This window comes from Pongo abelii, chromosome 9 (assembly GCF_028885655.2).
Source record: "Pongo abelii isolate AG06213 chromosome 9, NHGRI_mPonAbe1-v2.0_pri, whole genome shotgun sequence".
In the NCBI taxonomy this organism is placed as follows: domain Eukaryota; kingdom Metazoa; phylum Chordata; class Mammalia; order Primates; family Hominidae; genus Pongo; species Pongo abelii.
In genome coordinates, this window is record NC_071994.2 from 60648118 (window position 1) to 60670894 (window position 22777).

Below are 22777 nucleotides of genomic sequence, written 5' to 3' on the forward strand. Positions count from 1 at the left end.
AAGGCTAACTTTTGTTAAGTGTTGAGAAATATTAGTCATTTTTGTCTGTATAGGTTTTCTGTTTAAAAAATAAATTAAGCATTATGGCTTCAAGTATTTCTTAAATATTTTTTTGAAGTGCAATCAGTTGCTGTAACTACAACATTACTATGACATATTCATGAAAATCTTGGGATTGTAAAATGTCAGTTAATTTTAGAAGCACAATTCAATGTCCGGACATTTAAGACAATATAATTATAATAGTTTTGTTTGAGATTAAGTAAATAAATAATATGTTAAAATGCATATCTTCTCAGTGTTTTAGTTTTCCTTTTGCTACAGTAATAGTAAATACAATTTTTTTCTATTATAAGCAAAGTATACCATGATACATTTATTTTAAACAATATAATACTGACACTGTAAGTTCAGAAGTAACTGGAACAAAGAAGAAACGTTTATAGGTACTCGTGCGTTTGATTATGTTTCAAAATAATTTTCATCCAGATCAAAGTAATCCATAATATATTCATGAAAACAGTTATTTAAAAAAACTGAATGTCGGACTGGGAACAGTGGCTCACGCCTGTAGTCCCAGCACTTTGGAAGGCCAAAGTGGGTGGATCACTTGAGGTCAGGAGTTTGAGACCAGCCTGGCCAACATGGCGAAACCCTGTCTCTAGTAAAAATACAAAAAATTAGCCAGACGTGGCAGAGTGCTCCTGTAATCACAGTTACTAGGGAGGCTGAGGCAGGAGAGTTGCTTGAACCCGGGAGGCAGAGATTGCAGTGAGCCGAGATCGCACTACTGCACTCCAGCCTGGGTGACAGAGCAAGACTCTGTCTCAAAAAAACAAACAACCACAATAACAAAACCCCCCAAACAAACAAACAAAAACTGAATGTAGAGGCTGGGTACAGTGTTGCATGCTTGTAGTTTCAACTGGTAAGGAGACTGAGGTGGGAAGATTGCTTGAGCCCAGGAGTTCCAGGTCGTAGTATGCTGTGATCGCACATGTAAATAGCCACTGCACTCCAGCCTGGGCAACATAGTGAGATGCTGTCTCTAAAAAACAGAAATAAACAAACAAACAAAAAACTGAACATAAAGGTCTTTGCTGTGGCATGTATCTGACAGTTATTCATACAGATTAAATTGCATAGGGGGGTAATATTGCTATATCCTTTAAATCATTAAGAATGGTTACTCTAAAATAAAATGCCTATGGAGCTCTGCTGTATTCCTCTTGCCACTTGTTGAAAGTGAGATATTTCAACTTGTAGTTCTGAAGTGGATTCAAATATATAAAAATGCTTTCACCTTTGAAAATTTTTGTTTTGTTTTTATTTTTGGCATGACAAAATGCATTGGCAACAATTCAGTAGAAGCAACAGCCCAAGTATGAAAAATATTCTGATATCTTCTCTGAGGACCCTGAAGTCTTACATTCTAGAAGTGTTCAAGTAGATTAAATACTTTTCCTTTAAAAATGTTATAATTTTAAAGTACAGTATTTGGTAGGAAAAAGGGGAGAATATTAGGATAGATGTTTACTCATTTAAAATTTAAAAGCAATAATCCTGTAAAACTATTTATATTACCAATATTGTTTCAATCCTTTTACTTCTGCCAGCTACAGAAATCCTAATTCAAAATGCTTTATTTTTTATTTTTATTTTTTTTTTACTTCAAACAAGTCGTTTTATTTTATTATTTTTTTCTTCTTCTTCTTCTTATTATTATTATGCTTTAGGCTCTATGGTACATGTGTGCAACGTGCAGGTAAGTTACATATGTATACATGTGCCATGCTGGTGCACTGCACCCACCAACTCGTCATCTAGCGTTAGGTATATCTCCCAATGCTATCCCTCCCCCCTCCCCCCACCCCACAACAGTCCCTGAAGTGTGATGTTCCCCTTCCTGTGTCCATGTGTTCTCATTGTTCAATTCCCACCTATGAGTGAGAATATGCGGTGTTTGGTTTTTTGTTCTTGCGATAGTTTACTGAGAATGATGATTTCCAGTTTCATCCATGTCCCTACAAAGGACGTGAACTCATCATTTTTTATGGCTGCATAGTATTCCATGGTGTATATGTGCCACATTTTCTTAATCCAGTCTATCATTGTTGGACATTTGGGTTGGTTCCAAGTCTTTGCTATTGTGAATAATGCGGCAATAAACATACGTGTGCATGTGTCTTTATAGCAGCATGATTTATAGTCCTTTGGGTATATACCCAGTAATGGGATGGCTGGGTCGAATGGAATTTCTAGTTCTAGATCCCTGAGGAATCGCCACACTGACTTCCACAAGGGTTGAACTAGTTTACAGTCCCACCAACAGTGTAAAAGTGTTCCTATTTCTCCACATCCTCTCCAGCACCTGTTGTTTCCTGACTTTTTAATGATTGCCATTCTAACCGGTGTGAGATGGTATCTCATTGTGGTTTTGATTTGCATTTCTCTGATGGCCAGGGATGGTGAGCATTTTTTCATGTGTTTTTTGGCTGCATAAATGTCTTCTTTTGAGAAGTGTCTGTTCATGTCCTTCGCCCACTTTTTGATGGGGTTGTTTGTTTTTTTCTTGTAAATTTGTTGGAGTTCATTGTAGATTCTGGATATTAGCCTTTTGTCAGATGAGTAGGTTGCGAAAATTTTCTCCCATTTTGTAGGTTGCCTGTTCACTCTGATGGTAGTTTCCTTTGCTGTGCAGAAGCTCTTTAGTTTAATTAGATCCCATTTGTCAATTTTGGCTTTTGTTGCCATTGCTTTTGGTGTTTTAGACATGAAGTCCTTGCCCATGCCTATGTCCTGAATGGTATTGCGTAGATTTTCTTCTAGGGTTTTTATGGTTTTTGGTCTAACATTTAAGTCTTTAATCCATCTTGAATTGATTTTTGTATAAGGTGTAAGGAAGGGATCCAGTTTCAGCTTTCTACATATGGCTAGCCAGTTTTCCCAGCACCATTTATTAAATAGGGAATCCTTTCCCCATTTCTTGTTTTTCTCAGGTTTGTCAAAGATCAGATAGTTGTAGATATGTGGCATTATTTCTGACGGCTCTGTTCTGTTCCATTGATCTATATCTCTGTTTTGGTACCAGTACCATGCTGTTTTGGTTACTGTAGCCTTGTAGTATAGTTTGAAGTCAGGTAGCGTGATGCCTCCAGCTTTGTTCTTTTGGCTTAGGATTGACTTGGCGATGCCGGCTCTTTTTTGGTTCCATATGAACTTTAAAGTAGTTTTTTCCAATTCTGTGAAGAAAGTCATTGGTAACTTGATGGGGATGGCATTGAATCTGTAAATTACCTTGGGAAGGATGGCCATTTTCATGATATTGATTCTTCCTACCCATGAGCATGGAATGTTCTTCCATTTGTTTGTATCCTCTTTTATTTCCTTGAGCAGTGGTTTGTAGTTCTCCTTGAAGAGGTCCTTCACATCCCTTGTAAGTTGGATTCCTAGGTATTTTATTCTCTTTGAAGCAATTGTGAATGGGAGTTCACTCATGATTTGGCTCTCTGTTTGTCTGTTATTGATGTATAAGAATGCTTGTGATTTTTGTACATTGATTTTGTATCCTGAGACTTTGCTGAAGTTGCTTATCAGCTTAAGGAGATTTTGGGCTGAGACAATGGGGTTTTCTAGATATACTATCATGTCATCTGCAAACAGGGACAATTTGACTTCCTCTTTTCCTAATTGAATACCCTTGATTTCCTTCTCTTGTCTAATTGCCCTGGCCAGAACTTCCAACACTATGTTGAATAGAAGTGGTGAGAGAGGGCATGCCTGTCTTCTGCCAGTTTTCAAAGGGAATGCTTCCAGTTTTTGCCCATTCAGTATGATATTGGCTGTGGGTTTGTCATAAATAGCTCTTATTATTTTGAGATACGTCCCATCAATACCTAATTTATTGAGAGTTTTTAGCATGAAGGGTTGTTGAATTTTGTCAAAGGCCTTTTCTGCATCTATTGAGATAATCATGTGGTTTTTGACTTTGGTTCTGTTTATATGCTGGATTACATTTATTGATTTGCGTATATTGAACCAGCCTTGCATCCCAGGGATGAAGCCCACTTGATCATGGTGGATAAGCTTTTTGATGTGCTGCTGGATTCTGTTTGCCAGTATTTTATTGAGGATTTTTGCATCAATGTTCATCAAGGATATTGGTCTAAAATTCTCTTTTTTTGTTGTGTCTCTGCCAGCCTTTGGTATCAGGATGATGCTGGCCTCATAAAAGGAGTTAGGGAGGATTCCCTCTTTTTCTATTGATTGGAATAGTTTCAGAAGGAATGGTACCAGCTCCTCCTTGTACCTCTGGTAGAATTCGGCTGCGAACCCATCTGGTCCTGGACTTTTTTTGGTTGGGAAGCTATTGATTATTGCCACAATTTCAGCTCCTGTTATTGGTCTATTCAGAGATTCAACTTCTTCCTGGTTTAGTCTTGGGAGGGTGTATGTGTTGAGGAATTTATCCATTTCTTCTAGATTTTCTAGTTTATTTGCATAGAGGTGTTTGTAATATTCTCTGATGGTAGTTTGTATTTCTGTGGGATCGGTGGTGATATCCCCTTTATCATTTTTTATTGCATCTATTTGATTCTTCTCTCTTTTTTTCTTTATTAATCTTGCTAGTGGTCTATCAATTTTGTTGATCCTTTCAAAAAACCAGCTCCTGGATTCATTTATTTTTTGAAGGGTTTTTGGTGTCTCTATTTCCTTCAGTTCTGCTCTGATTTTAGTTATTTCTTGCCTTCTGCTAGCTTTTGAATGTGTTTGCTCTTGCTTTTCTAGTTCTTTTAATTGTGATGTTAGGGTGTCAATTTTGGATCTTTCCTGCTTTCTCTTGTGGGCATTTAGTGCTATCAATTTCCCTCTACACACTGCTTTGAATGCATCCCAGAGATTCTGGTATGTTGTGTCTTGGTTCTCGTTGGTTTCAAAGAACATCTTTATTTCTGCCTTCATTTCGTTGTGTACCCAGTAGTCATTCAGGAGCAGGTTGTTCAGTTTCCACGTAGTTGAGCGGTTTTGAGTGAGATTCTTAATCCTGAGTTCTAGCTTGATTGCACTGTGATCTGAGAGATAGTTTTTTATAATTTCTGTTCTTTTACATTTATTGAGGAGAGCTTTACTTCCAAGTATATGGTCAATTTTGGAATAGGTGTGGTGTGGTGCTGAAAAAAATGTATATTCTGTTGATTTGGGGTGGAGAGTTCTGTAGATGTCTATTAGGTCTCCTTGGTGCAGAGCTGAGTTCAATTCCTGGGTATCCTTGTTGATTTTCTGTTTCGTTGATCTGTCTAATGTTGACAGTGGGTTGTTAAAGTCTCCCATTATTAATGTGTGGGAGTCTAAGTCTCTTTGTAGGTCACTCAGGACTTGCTTTATGAATCTGGGTGCTCCTGTATTGGGTGCATATATATTTAGGATAGTTAGCTCTTCTTGTTGAATTAATCCCTTTACCATTATGTAATGGCCTTCTTTGTCTCTTTTGATCTTTGTTGGTTTAAAGTCTGTTTTATCAGAGACTAGGATTGCAACCCCTGCCTTTTTTTGTTTTCCATTTGCTTGGTAGATCTTCCTCCATCCTTTTATTTTGAGCCTATGTGTGTCTCTGCACGTGAGATGGGTTTCCTGAATACTGCACACTGATGGGTCTTGAGTCTTTATCCAATTTGCCAGTCTGTGTCTTTTAATTGGAGCATTTAGTCCATTTACATTTAAAGTTAATATTGTTATGTGTGAATCTGATCCTGTCATTATGATGTTAGCTGGTTATTTTGCTCGTTAGTTGATGCAGTCTCTTCCTAGTCTCGATGGTCGTTACATTTCAGTATGATTTTGCACTGGCTGGTACCGGTTGTGCCTTTCCATGTTTAGTGCTTCCTTCAGGAGCTCTTTTAGGGCAGGCCTGGTGGTGACAAAATCTCTCAGCATTTGTTTGTCTGTAAAGTATTTTATTTCTCCTTCAGTTATCAAGCTTAGTTTGGCAGGATATGAAATTCTGGGTTGAAAATTCTTTTCTTTAAGAATGTTGAATATTGACCTCCACTCTCTTCTGGCTTGTAGGGTTTCTGCCGAGAGATCCGCCGTTAGTCTGATGGGCTTCCCTTTGATGGTAACCCGACCTTTCTCTCTGGCTGCCCTTAACATTTTTTCCTTCATTTCAACTTTGGTGAATCTGACAATTATGTGTCTTGGAGTTGCTCTTCTCGAGGGGTATCTTTGTGGCGTTCTCTGTATTTCCTGAATCTGAATGTTGGCCTGTCTTGCTAGATTGGGGAAGTTCTCCTGGATAATATCCTGCAGAGTGTTTTCCAACTTGTTTCCATTCTCCCCGTCACTTTCAGGTACACCAATCAGACGTAGCTTTGGTCTTTTCACATAGTCCCACATTTCTTGGAGGCTTTGCTCGTTTCTTTTTATTCTTTTTTCTCTAAACTTCCCTTCTCGCTTCATTTCATCTTCCAGGGCTGATACCCTTTCTTCCATTTGATCGCATCGGCTCCTGAGGCTTCTGCATTCTTCCCGTAGTTCTCGAGCCTTGGTTTTCAGCTCCATCAGCTCCTTTAAGCACTTCTCTGTATTGGTTATTCTAGTTATACATTCTTCTAAATTTTTTTCAAAGTTTTCAACTTCTTTGCCTTTGGTTTGAATATCCTCCCATAGCTCGGAGTAATTTGATCGTCTGAAGCCTTCTTCTCTCAGCTCGTCAAAGTCATTCGCCGTCCAGCTTTGTTCCGTTGCTGGTGAGGAACTGCATTCCTTTGGAGGAGGAGAGGTACTCTGCTTTTTAGAGTTTCCAGTTTTTCTGCTCTGTTTTTTTCCCCGTCTTTGTGGTTTTATCTAATTTTGGTCTTTGATGATGGTGATGTACAGATGGGTTTTTGGTGTGGATGTCCTTTCTGTTAGTTTTCCTTCTAACAGAGAGGACCCTCAGCTGCAGGTCTGTTGGAGTACCTGGCCGGCCGTGTGAGGTGTCAGTCTGCCCCTGCTGGGGGTGCCTCCCAGTTAGGCTGCTCGGGGGTCAGGGGTCAGGGACCCACTTGAGGAGGCAGTCAGCCCGTTCTCAGATCTCCAGTTGCGTGCTGGGAGAACCACTGCTCTCCTCAAAGCTTTCAGACAGGGACATTTAAGTCTGCAGAGGTTACTGCTGTCTTTTTGTTTGTCTGTGCCCTGCCCCCAGAGGTGGAGCCTACAGAGGCAGGCAGGCCTCCTTGAGCTGTGGTGGGCTCCACCCAGTTCAAGCTTCCTGGCTGCTTTGTTTACCTAAGCAAGCCTGGGCAATGGCGGGCGCCCCTTCGCCGGCCTCGCTGCCGACTTGCTGTTTGATCTCAGACTGCTGTGCTAGCAATCAGCGAGACTCCGTGGGCGTAGGACCCTCTGAGCCAGGTGCGGGCTATACTCTCCTGGGGCACCGTTTCCTAAGCCCGTCGTAAAAACACAGTATTCGGGTGGGAGTGGCCCGACTTTCCAGGTGCCGTCTGTCACCCCTGGAAAGGGAACTCCCTGACCCCTTGCGCTTCCCGAGTGAGGCAATGCCTCGCCCCTGCTTCGGCTGGCGCACGGTGCACTCACCCACTGACCTGCGCCCACTGTCTGGCACTCTCTAGTGAGATGAACACGGTACCTCAGATGGAAATGCAGAAATCACCCGTCTTCTGTGTCGCTCGCCCTGGGAGCTGTAGACCGGAGCTGTTCCTATTCGGCCATCTTGGCTCCTCCCCCTCAAAATGCTTTAAATTGTCAGTCTACAAACAGGGTACATATAGTTTAGTAATTAGCTGGCTAAAAGCAACACAGGTATATTTGAAAGTTTCTAGTATGTATATTTATTAACTGAAGGACTGAGAGACTAAAGAATGTTGATCTTTTTCATATGATGAAGGAAGGTATCAGTATTTTAACTAATTTGAACAGTTTTGAAAACCATTTAAAGTCTGGTTAGCTACAGTGTATACGAAACAATTGATCAATATTGCTCCCAAGAGAGCTAATTATAGATGCAGTCAACCCTTCGCAAGAAGCTGGTAAATGAATGTTAGAGAAAAAGTGTGTGTTTATTTATGTTTGAAAATTTTGTGCATTTCAATAAAAGGCTTCTGGGAAATACATTCCCAGAGAATGTAAGGAGAATTAGTTGGACATTTTAAGGACATAGTTTTCTTTTTAAATACAAGTTTTTTTCCATTGAAAAACCTAAGCAAGTAGACATTGCTACCAAATTTATCTGTATTAAGTTTAAATATGTTAGTGCTTTTCCCAGTCAACAAATATTTATTAGCTGCTGACTATATGTCAGGTCTCATGGGGATAGAAAATAATTACCATGCGTCTCTGAGCTCAATGAATTTAATAGTTGTTAGGACAATACCAGAGAGTATATGATCAATTGCTAGAATATGTGGTAAGAGTGTACCTTCAAGATGAGAAAGAATAAATTCAGTTATAGGAATCAGAGTAGGTTTTAGTAAGTAAACTTTTCCATTGACTCTTAGGGCACTATAGGATTTAGATGGGCATTGCTGAAGGGTGAGCATCTCAAAACGAGTGAGTTTTGTTTTTGCTATGTTTGCAAATTTATATCATCTGGGCACTTTTCTTTGGGCTTATATTAACTGGTTAAAATTATTAAGGAAATGCATTTAGAATTTTTCCCCACTAAAAATCCAAAAGCCTAGTTTTCTGCACAGTGTATCTTTTTTTTTTTTTTTTGAAATGGAGTCTTGATCAGTCACCCAGGCTGGAGTGCAGTGGCGCCATCTCAGCTCACTGCAAGCTCCACCTCCTGGGTTCACGCCATTCTCTTGCCTCAGCCTCCCGAGCAGCTGGGACTACAGGCGCCCACCATGACACCTGGCTAATTTTTTTGTATTTTTAGTAGAGACGAGGTTTCACCATGTTAGCCAGGATGGTCTCGAACTTCTGACCTCAGGTGATCATTTTAATAGTCTCATTTATGCAAGATGGTACATTGCTATATCCAAGAAACAAAATGTATCACTTACATATTTTTCTGATTTTTGGTGGAACTATTCAGTTAAAGCGATGATCTTCTTATAATTTTTGATAATTCTTATATTTAAAATAATTTCTCACACACATACTGCTGTATACATACTGTGTGCTAACTGATTGTACCACTGGAGCATCCAAAATAATTTCTCTCAACACATAATTAGATGGACATTAAACAAGATAATTTTGTGGTTGATATTTAAATTTCTTTGCCTTTTAAATGGGCACCAGTGAATAGAGTGAGCTCTGACTGTTTTGTTGCACTGGCATTTTGTTTTATTTAATTTTGATATGTTCCCTAACTTTCAAAAAATGCTGAGATGCATTTATTTAAAAATTTAAATGATTGAAATTAATTTTAATTTCAGAATTTTTAAAAGAATTTTGCAAAAGCCTTTAAAAATTGCAGTGGGGTTGGCATGCTAAAAAATCAAAGACCTGGGATTGGAATTTATTGGCTTAAAAATTCCAACTCAAGATGCGAAAGATAATTTGATAATGCTCTTCAACCTCTATGATGCTTACATGCTGATCCACCTTGCATTTATTAATTTGTTTTTTCTTTCATTCAGTTAACACATTTATTTAGCATATACATTGTGCTAGACACCAAGGATAGAAGGATGAAAAGTAAAAGGTTACTGCCCTGGATAAAATCACAATTGGGGGATGGGAGAGAGAAGGTTAAGAAGGAATAAAGGTAGAAGTGAAAGATACATTTGGGAGAGTAAGGGTGGACAGTGTAAAAGGCATCAAAATGTTTCCATATTCTATAATGTTATGAATATTTTTATGGAGTAATGAATAAAGGGCTGTTGGAGCACATAAGAGGAAATATTAATTTTGACTGAGTTAAGGGTTCTCAGATATTTTTAAAATGCATATAATGTGAATTTTTTATTGCTTACTTCATTGCCCTAAGGTCAGGTCAATATGTTCTTATTTTCACATTTTTAAAATTATTGAGGTAAAATTTATATTACATTAAATTATTCATTTTAAAATGAACATGTCAGTGGCATTTAGTACATTCACAGTGTTATGCAACCATCACACCTATCTTGTTCCAAAACATTTTCATCACCTGAAATGAAAACTCCATACCTACCAAGCAGTTAATCCTCATTCCTCCCTTCTCCCCAAATCTGCTTTCTGTCTCTATGGATTTATTCTATTCTTCATGTTTTTTATAAATGCAATCATACAATATATAACCTTTTGTGTCTGGCTGTTTTTCACTTAGTGTAATGTTTTCTAAATTTATGTATTAATATTTTATAGCACATCACTACAGATCGAGTATCCCTTATCTGAAATGCTTAGGACCAGAAGTGTTTTGAATTTTGGATTTTTGTTTGATTTTGGAATATTTGCATATACATAATGAGATATCTTGGGGATGGGACCCAAGCCTATACAAGAAATTTACTTATGTCTTGTATATATCTTATACACATAGCCTGAAGGTAATTTTTTACACTATTTTAAATAATTTTGTGCGTGGAACAAAATCTGTGTACATAAACCATCAGAAAGCAAAAGTGTCACTATCTTAGCCACCCATGTGAACAGTCTGTGATTGTTTGGCATCACTGTCATTCCTGGCTTTGAATTTATGTGGTATCATTAAGCAATCATTTTCTTATACTTATTCACACATAAGTTCTTAACAGTAAAAAAAAAATATGGCCAGGTGCGGTGGCTCACGCCTGTAATCCCAGTACTATGGGAGGCTGAGGTGGGTGGACCATGAGGTCAGGAGTTCGAGACAAGCCTGACCAATATGCTGAAACCCCGTCTCTACTAAAAATACAAAAAAAAAAAAAAAAATCAGCCAGGCGTGGTGGCATGTGCCTGTAATCCCAGCTACTCAGGAGGCTGAGGCAGGAGAATTGCTTGAACCCAGAAGACGGAGGTTTCAGTGAGCAGAGATCGCCACTGCACTCCAGCCTGGGTGGCAGAGCGAGACTCCGTCTCAAAAAAAAAAAAGAAAAAGAAAAAGAAAAAAATATGACATACCATTAAAACAGAGAAACAATGTATTTAGGGTAACTAAGCAGCACAGTAGCATCACCATAATACCTGTGTCAGTTGTTAAACAACAATGGCAACCAACCGTGGCAGTCTCCACCTATGTTGTGTTTTGATTGAAAGGTTACTGTACACTGTATTTTATTTTTTTTAGGTGAGAAGAAACAGTTGAAGGACTAGGAAGAGGATCCTCTAGGGATGAGCTGGTTGGCTTTTAAAAATATTTCCTTCACAGTCATCTGCCTCATTAACAATGGTTTTTGTCTTAGAAGTCTCTCTTTGATTTTATAAACCGAGATGATTTCTTACTCTGTTATGAATGAGTGCTGCTCTTGTACTTCAATAAACCCACCACACATTTTCACTCTGCCATCTATAGGTGTTTTTTTTTTTTTTTCTGTAGAGTTAACATGACTTGTCAGATGAGGTCAGATGTGGAATTTTCTACTTATAGTGCCAAGTTGGCACTCAAGAAGTTTCAGATTTTGGAACATTTTGGATTTCAGATTTTTGGATTAGGGATGTCCCATCTGCACTTCATTCCTCTTTATTACTGAATAATATTCCATGATATGTACTACAGTTTGGTTATCCATTCATCTATTGATGGACATTTAGGTTGTTTCCACTTTTTGGCTATTGTAAATAGTGCTCCTATGAACATTTGTGTATAAGTTTTGTTTGAACACCTGTTTTCTGTTCTTTTGCATATATACCTAGGAGTGGAATTGGGTCATATGACAGTCCCGTGTTTAATTTTGGAGAAAGTGCCAAACTGTTTTCCACAGTAGCTGCATCATTTTACCTTTCCATGAGCCATGTATGAAGATTCCAATTTCTCTACATTCTTGCAAACACTTATTTTCCATTAAAAAACATTATAGCCGCCCTAGTGGGTATGTCAGATACTATTTTGATGCCTATTTCTTGATGGTAAAGAGCTGGGGATCTATGAAAACCATAGGGCAATAATGCTTTGGCTGAGTTTCTGATAGATGAGATAAAATAGGCTTAGCTAACTCAACCTATTTCTTTTCCCTTAGCAGGAATTATCCTGAGTTTACCAGAGATACCTCTTGGCTGACCAAACTTCAATACTACATGGTACTGTTTATTGCCCAGAATCTCCTGTCACAAGGGCAGGATTCTAACTCCCCCAGGACTTATGAAAGTTAAATATTTCAAAGTTTGGTAGCATTGTTTTTGTGTCTTCACTGGACTTACTTTGAAGATGAGCCTAAAGAGATTTTGCTCACATTTCAGAAGGTTCATGAAGACTTCTGCTGTAGCACTTTAGGTGACCATTAGTGAACTTAGGAGCTAGTGGCCTAAATCAGAGGTTCTCAAACTTTTTATTCCCAGGATCTGTTGCATTCTTAAAAATTATTTGGAACCCCCAAAGCTTTTGTTTATGTGGTCTATTTCTTTTTTTTTTTTTTTTTTGAGACGGTGTCTCGCTCTCTTGCCTAGGCTGGAGTGCAGTGGCCTGATCTCGGCTCACTGCAAGCTCCACCTCCTGGGTTCACGCCATTCTCCTGCCTCAGCCTCTCCAGTAGCTGGGACTACAGGCGCCCGCCACCATGCCTGACTAATTTTTTTGTATTTTTAGTAGAGACGGGGTTTCACCACGTTAGCCAGGATGGTCTCGATCTCCTGACCACATGATCTGCTCGCCTTGGCCTCCCAAAGTGCTGGGATTACAGGCGTGAGCCACTGCGCCCGGCCTATGTGGTCTATTTCAATTGGTATTTACTGCATTGGAATTTCTTTCTGTTGACGAGTTTGTTTACTTTAAAATTATTTTTGTCTGTCAAGAAGAGAGTGTGTTATGGGGTTACTGTGGATACTTGTTTGTGGGTTCTTTTAAAAAAAGAATTCATGGGGAGTATTGGTCTGAAGCTTTGTTTTTTTTTTTGTATTATATTTGTTTCAGTGTGGTTTTGTTATCAGGATAATACTAGCTTCATAAAACAAATTGGGTGGTGTTTCCTTCTCTTCTGTTTTCTGGAAGAGATTGTGTAGAATTGGTGTTAATCTTTAAACACTTGGTAGACATTTGGGCCTGGGGATTTCTTTTTGGGGGTACTTAAACGTAAGAATTCAATTTTCTTAAGAGTTATAGGGCTATTCAAACTAACTGTCATTTCATATTGAGTGAATTGTAGTAATTTCTGTTTTTTGAGCAAGTGGTCCATTTCATCTAAGTTGTCAAATTTATGTGTGTAGAGTTACTACTAGTATTCACTTACTATCCTTTTTATGTCTGCATGGTCTGTAATGATATCCCCTATTTCATTACTAATATTGGTAATTTGTGTTTTCTCTCATTCTTTGTCAGTCTTGATAGAGGCTTGCCAATATTATTGATCATTTCAAAGAACCAATTTTTTGTTTTGTTAACTTTTCTATTGTTTTCCTGTTTTCAATTTTATTGGTTTCCGCTCTTTATCATTTTCTTCCTTCTGCTTTCTTTGGGTTAATTTTGCTCTCTTGTTTCTCTGGGTTCTTGAGATGGGAGTTTAGATTATTGATTTAAGATTTTTCTTCTTTTCTTATGCATGCATTTAGTGTTATAAATGTCTTTCTCAGCACTGCTTTAGCCATGCCTCAGAAATTTTGATATATTTTCATTTTCACTTAGTTTAGTGTTTCTTTTTTTAAAAAAATTTCTTTTGAAATTTTTTTTTGACTCATGGATTATTTAGAAGTGTGTTGCTTAGTTTCCAAGGATTTGGAGATTGTTCTTTCTTTGTTACTGATTTCTAGTTTAATCCCATTGTGGCCAGAGAACATGCTCTGTATGATTTCAGTTTTTAAAAATTTGTTGAGTTTTGTTTTATGGCCTAGTTTGTTGTCTATCTTGGTATATGTTCTAGGGGCACATAAAAAATGTGTATTCTGTTGTTGAATGGAATATTCTATGAATGTTGATTAGATTCTGTTGATCAGATTGTTTAATTCTTCTGTATCATTTCTGTCTGTCCAGTTCTATCAATCTTTGACTACTGGAATAGTCATTTTACCAGTTTGCATCAAGTGTAAGAACCTTACCTCCCTTTATATCCAATTACTTTCTCTGTTTATAATGTAATTGTCTTACCTGTTTTCTCTACATACATTTAGAACCACATTAGGCAATGTGCATTAACCATCAAACATAATTTAGAAAATTCAGGAGGAGAAGGAAAGCCTATTGTATTTATTCACACTATTGTATTTATTTTGCCTCTCTTATTCTTTCTTCCTTCCTGATGTTTCAACATTTCTTCTTTTATTTTGTCCTTTCTGTTTAGAGAACTTCCTTTAGTCATTTTTTTTAGAGTGGGTCTGCTGGTGATAAACTCTCTTCATTTTCCTTCATTTGAGAATGTTTTGATTTCCCCTACATCCCTAAGGGATATTTTCATTGGGTATAGGATTTTGGGTTGACTAGTCATCTCTTTCAGCACTTCGAAAATATTGTGCCACTTCTTTCTGGCTTCTATGGTTTCTGATGAGAAATCTGCTGTCATTTGAATTATTTTCCCCTTATAGGTAAGGTGTCATTTTTCTCTGGATGCTTTTAAGATTTTTTTGTTTTTAGTTTTCAGAAGTTTAATATGATGGATCTTTGCATGAATTTCTTTGAATTTATCCTGCTTGGGATTTGCTCAACTGTAGGTTTATGTATGTATGTGACTATAATTAGGATGTTTTCAATTATTATTCCTTTGAGTACATTTTCAGTGTCACTCTCTTTCTTCTGTCCTCCAGGACTCTGATGACATGAATATTAGATATTTTGCTATATCATCAAAGTTTCCTGACATTCGGTTCATTTTCTTGAAGTCTGTTTTCTCTCTGTTATTTAGATTGGATATATTCTATTGTTCTGTCTTCTGGTTCACTGATTTGGTGCTTTCCATTCTACAATTGAGCACTTCTATTGAGCTTCTATTTTTGTTTGTTTATTTGTTTTAAATAGTGACAGGGTCTCACTCTTTCATCCAGGCTGGAGTGCAGTTGTATGATCATAGCACACTGCAGCATAAAACTCCCAGGCTTAAGTTATCCTTCTGTCTCAGCCTTTTGAGTAGCTAGAACTAAACGCATGCACCAACCCGAATCAGCTATTTTAAAAAATTTACTATTGAGCTTTTTATTTTAGTTATTGTAGTTTTCAGTTTTTTTTTCATTTGGTTCTTTTTTATGTTTTCTACTTCTTTGCTGAGGCTATTTCCTTTATTTGTTTCAAATGGGTTCATAATTGCTCATTTGTGTATTTTTTATCATGGCTGCTTTAAAATGTTTGTCAGATTATTCTAACATCTTGGTGTTGGCATCTATTGATTATCTTTTTCATTTAATTTGAGATCTTTTGTGGTATGACAGTGATTTTTGCTTGAAATCCATATATTTTTGTTTTTTATTATGACACTCTGGTTCTTTTGTAAACTTGTTTTAGCTAGCTTTCCTTAACACTGGTTCAGTAAGGAAAGAGAGGCTGCTACCTTGTTACTGCTAGATGGATGTGGAAGTTCAGATGGGCCTCTGGGTGGTGGGGCTTCTTGTACTGCTGGATGGAGAGTTCTAGCTCCCCATGTGGTCTTCACTGACATCTTAGCAGAGGTGGCCTCATTACTGTTGGCCAATGATGAAAGTTTTGACTCTCCACTAGGCATTCCTTGATACCATTCTGCGGGGGAAGTGGGAGGGTCACTGGGGCCAGGGGCAGGTGCAGGTATGGGGATGCTACTGGCTGGTAGGGGTAAAAGTCCCAGATGACTACCTGGTTTTCTTTGACATTTCCGGGGGTGGGTATTGGGTACCTCATTAAAGCCATGAGAGAGTGGAATTCTAGGTTCACCACTAGGTTTGAGTGGGTCAGGGTGGAGCCACAGTATTTTTTCTGCAGTGTTTATCTGGAGTTAGAAAAGATAGTGTCTAAAAGTTTCCTGTCTTACTAAAAGCTGTCTCTTTCCTGGTCCTTGGGATAGAGAGAGCAAACTTTTTTGGGGGATTTTTTTTCTGTATCTATTGATGTTTTTAGGTTGCTGGCTTCTTTAGCTCCAAGTCTGGTATACACAATGCAAAAAGAAAACCTAGGAAATTCACCAGTGTCATTCCTTGGTTCTGAGTTTCCTAGCCAGCCTGTCTTCTTTCCACTTTTTAGAGTCCTGTTATGTTTGTCTTATATACAGTGTCCAGGATTTTTAGTTGTATTTTGGAGAAGAAATAGGGAAAAGTACTTCTGCTCCATCTTCCCAGAATTGGAAGTCTTCATATTAGAAATTTTAAAAACACAAGAACATGTTAGACTTGAGAGGAATCACATTATTATATAACTTCTGGAAAACTCCACTGTATACTTGTGAGAATTAGAGTGAAAAAGGCAAATAAGTGGCTGGGCACCGTGTTTCACACCTGTAATCCTTACACTTTGGGAGACCAAGGCGGGTGGATAGTTTGAGGTCAGGAGTTAGAGACCTGTCTGGGCAACATAGCAAGATTCTGTCTCTACGAAAAAAAAAAAATTAGCCAGGTCTGGTGATGTGTACATGTAGTCCTAGCTCCTAGGGAGGCTGAGGTGGAGATTCTTTTGAGCCCAGGAGTTTGAGATTACACTGAGCTATGATCGCGCCACTGCTCTCCAATCTGCGTGACAGAGTGAGACCCCATCTATTAAAAAAAAGTAAATAACATTATTATCCTTATTATGAAAAAATTAGACCCCTGAAAGAGTCTTGGTAACCCCTGGAGGTTTCATGACCATACATTGAAAACTCCTGCCATAAACTATAATCTGTCCAGGGACTTGAAAATATTAATGTTGACAATATCAGTTTTAGAGCAATATTGTTCTAGTCAGGCACTGATCTAACTCAGGGGATATAATCATGTATGAGATAGAGAAAGTCCCTGCCCTCATGACCTTTGAATTCTTTGGGTCAAGTAATTTGGCAACTGAATGAAGTCATGAGTCTTCTGTTTGGCTAAACTAAATACTTACATTCATATCTTAGGAGGTGTCTGGGTTTGTGTGTGTGGATGTTTATTTACAGTAGGTGAAGCAGTATAACTGTGGTCATTCACAGGAGCAGTTCAGGCTACTGAGCCCACTGTGGTGCCCAGAGGCAGTGGTTGATGGAGGGTAGATAGGAATACTTAGTTGTAGTACAGACAGCATGATTCTGTACATGATTTCTCCTCCCTTCTTATCTTATTCCCTTTCTTATTCCTCCCCTTTATTTCTGCCTTTCTTTCTTCCTTCTTTTTCTTTTAATATTTCAATAGTTTTTTGGGAACAGGTGGTTTTGGTTACATGGATAAGTTCTTTAGTAGTGATTTCTGAGATTTTGGTGCACCCATCACCCGAGTAGTGTACCCTGTATCCAATGTGTAGTCCTTTATTCCTCACCCGACTCCCATATTTCCCCCAAGCCCCAAAGACCATTATATCATCGTTATGCCTTTGCATCCTCATAGCTTACCTCACCTTAAAAGTGAGAACATATGATATTTGGTTTTCCATTTCTGAGTTACTTCACTTTTATAAATACAATGGAATACTACTCAGCCAGAAAAAGAAATGAAATAATGGCACTTCTTCCTTCTTTCTTACCTTCCTTCCTTCCAGTTTGAGTTGTAGGTAGATTGTTTCCTCAGATTGCGTTTACAATTCATACTGTCTTTTCATCCTGGCAAAGTTGTAGCCCCACACTTCATTATTCATTTTATTTATGTATACATTTACATATAAACATATATGCACCCCCTACCTATATATGTATATATTTACATATTTATATGTCATACAAGGCACCTGCTACATTTTAGGCACAATGCTAGGCACTAGAATAACACTGTCAATTACACGTGAAGCCTTTTAGTCTTAGAGTAAGAGTTAGAATATTTTAGTGTCATGGTTTGTAGAGGTCATTAAGGCATGCACTATAGAGCTTGCAGGTCCCTCACCATTCTAGCTTCCAGTTTTAACTGGGGTTAACAGTTCCTTGTATGCATCCACCATAACACTTAGGAATGCATTGGCTTTGAAAACATTTCCTCCCTTTCTTTCATTCCCAGCATCTAACTCGTAGGAATTGGACTTGACTTGCATTTTCTTGAGCCATTGCTCTTAAGGGCAGTCTGACATTAGGCATCAAAATGTGCTAACTATGGTCGTAGTCTGACACCGTTTTTTTTTCTTGGCCCTCCCCCAAAATGGCAAAATAAAATAACCAAAAATTTCAAACATTTGGTTTAATTAAAATAGGCCTTGTAGAAATGCATTTGAATATTTGAATAGTGCATTAATATGCTAGGAAAATCAGGGGTTCAAAAGTGAATATTGCCATGTTCCTTAGGCTCTAGGAATAGCAACAAATAAATATTGTGCAAATTATGGTTTTGGAAAGACTGGTTCAATACAATTAATAAGGCATGAAAACCAGTAGCAAGAAAATGAGAGGAAGGGGTAAAGTCATTTATTTATTTTAAAGGTAGAAACGTGCATTTGTGTGTTTGGGTTTTGCCATTTTAAGACACCTGTGTCTCACTTGCTACAATCACAAATTCCAAGGGTGAATAATGGAAATCATTGTATAGGTGTAAATGGTGTATTGACTGCTTTTTTCAGTCTATAACACACCTATCTTGTTGGCACCAAAGAGCAATGAATGAGGCATTTTATTAAAACCTAGGCTTGTGGTTCCAATCAAAGGTCACTGGTTGGTTCTCACTTTTCAGTTTCAGATTTGTCTATGTTTGATCAGGGGGCAGCAACGAGATTTTTATGGCAAAGACTTTGTACTAGCCTGTATCTGTCTGTTGAAACTTGAAAGTCTTTAGAACTGTGATGCTGACAGCATGTGAACACTGCAAGAAAGTGTGAACTGTGTAATGTCTCAAAGAAACTTTCAAGTACCATCTTCCTTTTGTGTTGTTTGAAAGAGTTTCAGATACCATTATCATACTAGTGAAAAGGTATTTTATTGATTAAAGGAGATTTTTTTTCCTAGCAAATATACATTAAGTCAGTCTTCCTATTACTTTTTCTGTTCACTCCCTCCTTTATACAGCAAGTTCATTAACATGTAGATATGCAGTGATTGAAGTCAGACTGCTTTTTTACAGTGGAGTTGTCTTGATATAATGAGCTCCTCTTTAATGTTCAAAAAATTGTTACTTGCTAAAAAGGGTTGTTTGTGAATTTCATTAAATTTAATCTTTTCTTCAAACAATTTCTGCATTGTTCAGTTTACTACAATTAAAATGCTTTCTGATGCTAAATCACTTTTTACAGATGTGTTGCAAATGTAAGCACTGTGAGAGTGGCTTTGTTTTTTACTTTGAAAGAAAAAGCTGCTATTTAGCTGAGAATTCCTATTTTTTTAAATTGGCCCTCCATATGGAAAATCAGAGGAGAGTACACTTACTGTACTGCTGAACAGGTGATTTTGCTCATAAGGGTTAGGTTTCACAACTAGTTCATTCAATCCTTGGACTAGAGCATTGGTCTAATCATGTTGAAAAACGAGGGCCTTAACCTTGCCTTCTCAGTTTACTAGAGTACAACTCCTTTGTATTTAGAATGTTGGAAGTCTTGAGAAAGAAGAGATATTAGTGAAATTAAGTTTCTGCTTTGGGTAAAAGTTCTCAAAGGGATGTATGATACACCTGACTAAATTCTTGGTTGCAGAGCAGTGATTGTAGTTCATAGTGAATAGCTTCGTTCTTTGTAAATTACCTTTTCCACTTAGGCCCTGGTCAGCAGAACTTGAATGGTATGAGAGTAATTCTTGGCATCTCTTGAAGACTGGGCACAGAAAGAGGCAGAATGTCTTTCTGGAGAATATTTAGCAGATTGAAGGCTTAAAAATTCCCAGGTGATTTCAAGGAAGTTTTCCAGGTAAATCCCAGGACAGTTGGTTTATGAAGGCAGGGAGTTGGAGAGTTGAGAATAAATTACTTGAATATCTTAAAGTTTTTGCCAGCAATCAGAGTTTATAGAGCTATCCTAGTCCTACTATGACCACTATTCAGGAAAATGTTCTTCCAAGATATCTCTTCCTGCTTTAGTTTCAGAGGCCATTTACATGATGCTAGAACATCTAGTTAAGTTAGAGATATGCTCAAAAGTTCTTGATAGTTGGAAAAGTTGTAGAGAAAAAATATTTTAGATGTTTGGCTAATTTTTCAAATTGTGTTTTGACTTCTTAAGGACAGAGCCAGCATCTGAAACTTAACAGGATTCTTTAGTAAAATTGAGCTAATCATATGATTAAGTAGGCCTTTATAAGCCATTATATTGTAGCTATGTAACAAAAGGGCTTATCAAATGTTTTTATCATCCCAAATATAAGGTGATACTTTGATCTGAAAAAGGAACAATTCTTGTGCTGCCTTACACACAAAATACTTCTATAGACTTGTAGAAGCTAATAATGGTGATAAGAATGTTACTGATATTATCATTTACAATAATAATAAAGAATAACAATGTTGCTAATATTATAATTTACAATTATGAAGTTAACAGTTGCAAGTGAGAAATATGGATATTTGAAATAGTTACCTAAGAATATTCTATATAAGCAAAGAAGTAATTACAGAATGGTAAACAAAAGAGTCATGGAATTTTATGTTTAGATTAACTCTCATTGGAGATTGCCAGCACTATGTTAATTAAATCAGAAGAAACTTCACAAACGAAAGGTAAATTGATAAGCTGGGACTATCCGGGGAGGACATTTCAGAGGATGCTGTATAGTCAAGAAGAAAGTTGAATGTGGGAATGAGTTTACTGGGTACATTTAATGTGGAGTACATTTTCAAGAGGGGAGTTTAGGGTGTGAGATAGGGAGAAGAAAGAGCTAGGGACAAATTGGAGAAGAGTAAGCATTTCAGAAATTTGTAAAATGCAATACAGATGCCATATGGAAAAGTTCCTAACCTTACTTTGTCCATCTTTACACTTCATGTGAACATATATACATAAACTTTAATTATACTCAGGAGACTTTTGACATGTTTGATAACATTTTCCAGTATTTAAGTGAAGTTAGGGTGGAGAGATGAAATTTTATGAGAAACTATAGTTGTATTTACTAATTATGATCAAAGTATTTAATAAGACTAAAGGGAAACACCACATTTTGAAAATACCATCAGAAGTCTTGGGCTTCTGAAGCTTGGAAGACATTTAACTGACATTGAAAAAGGAAACCTATGTGTGGCAATGAAGTTATGGTATGTAAGAATAAAGAAAAGGTGGATTATAAAGTCAGAAATTTCTGAAGCTACTTAACTTGATCTCAGAGGTATTATCAGCTAAGGCCTATGAATTGGGCTATAAATCGTTGTTATTGGTCTACAGAATAAAATATGCGTCTTCCGTATTTTATGAATTAACTTTTCATGCTCTTTATTATATGCAAAAGCAATAAAACAAAGTGCAAGAACAATAATGTTTAAATATTAGCAGCAATTTGAATGAAAGTAAATTTATAATTATAAAATGTTATTTGATGAAAGCAAAGCCATACTACATGGCTTGATGCCGGGTATGTCATCAATCTGAAATGTTAAACATTTTAATGAACATAGAAAATGTTAAGGGTATTTTTCTTAAATTAAAAACTAATGTTTTAATGCTCACTTCTGCATGTGATTCTGTGGTTATATTTGAACTATTTCTATAAAGAGGATGCTACAGTTATCTTTTAATTGTATTTGAATATTTGGGCCAAGGGACGAAGTTGAAGCACTTTTATTTTAGTGGGAGGAAGTGTGGAAAATGTGATGTTTTCTGAGATAAAAATGAGTTAGATTAGCATTGCTGGTAGTTTTACGAACATATAATAATTTAGTACAGCTTTAGGCCATATTTCCATTTATTTTATTCAGATTTTACTGAGAGTGTTGTTTGTTTGGGGATGTGGAATATCAGTGCTTTCGATTTGCTTTATTTCTCATTTGTAGGCTGTGGCTGTAATGAATTTCTAATAATTATGGCTGAGTAATATCCCCAGCCGTTCTGGCAACTTGAATGTGTTACTGGATAGTCTGTTTCTAGTGATGATTGTTTATTTATTAAAGGACTTTTTTTAGATGCTTGAGATATGAGTTACTCTAGAATATAATTAAGAGCTATGGTATTCTTTTGAGTAAGTCCTCATTTTTAATTAAACAAACTTTTAATTGTTTTCCTTTTATATAAAAATAAAAATATAAAAAACCCAGAAGTGGTATGTCAATTTTTCCAATCAAGATGTCAAGATCAGAATCTTGAGGAGAAATATTTATATGAAAAGAATTATCTGGATATAGACTTAACAAAATATATTATTGGATTATTGGATTATTGGTAAATATGAATTTGTTCATATTTATGTAACTAGTCAAGGGCACATATGGTGGAAGGCACTTCTGCTTATTAATATATTCATTATATCTCTATTTCTTTTGCAGTGATTTAACTTTGGTGAATGGAATTCTCTGATAAAAATGTTTATGTGTCCAAGACTTTATATGTATTCCTTCTAATTGTATTTTTGTATTCAATAGTATAGTAGGGAAATTATAGTTACAAATAATTTATTGTATATTTCAAAATAGCAAGAAGAGAAGATTTGTAATGTTCACAACACAAAGAAAAGATAAATGTTTGAAGTACCCTGATGTGATCATTACACATTGTATACAGGTATCAAAATATCACATGTACCCTCAAAATATACACAATTATTAT

General features: G+C 36.9%; 1 protein-coding gene across 6 annotated transcripts in view; it reads left to right on the forward strand.

Moving 5' to 3' along the window:
• SOX6 (SRY-box transcription factor 6) overlaps positions 1 to 22777 on the forward strand; it is a 757470-nt gene that overhangs the window by 140443 nt on the left and 594250 nt on the right. The window contains exon 1 of one of the 6 annotated variants that reach the window (XM_063727867.1): positions 11200 to 11252. The gene's annotated coding sequence lies outside the window, so the exon portion shown is untranslated. 6 annotated transcript variants of the gene reach the window in all.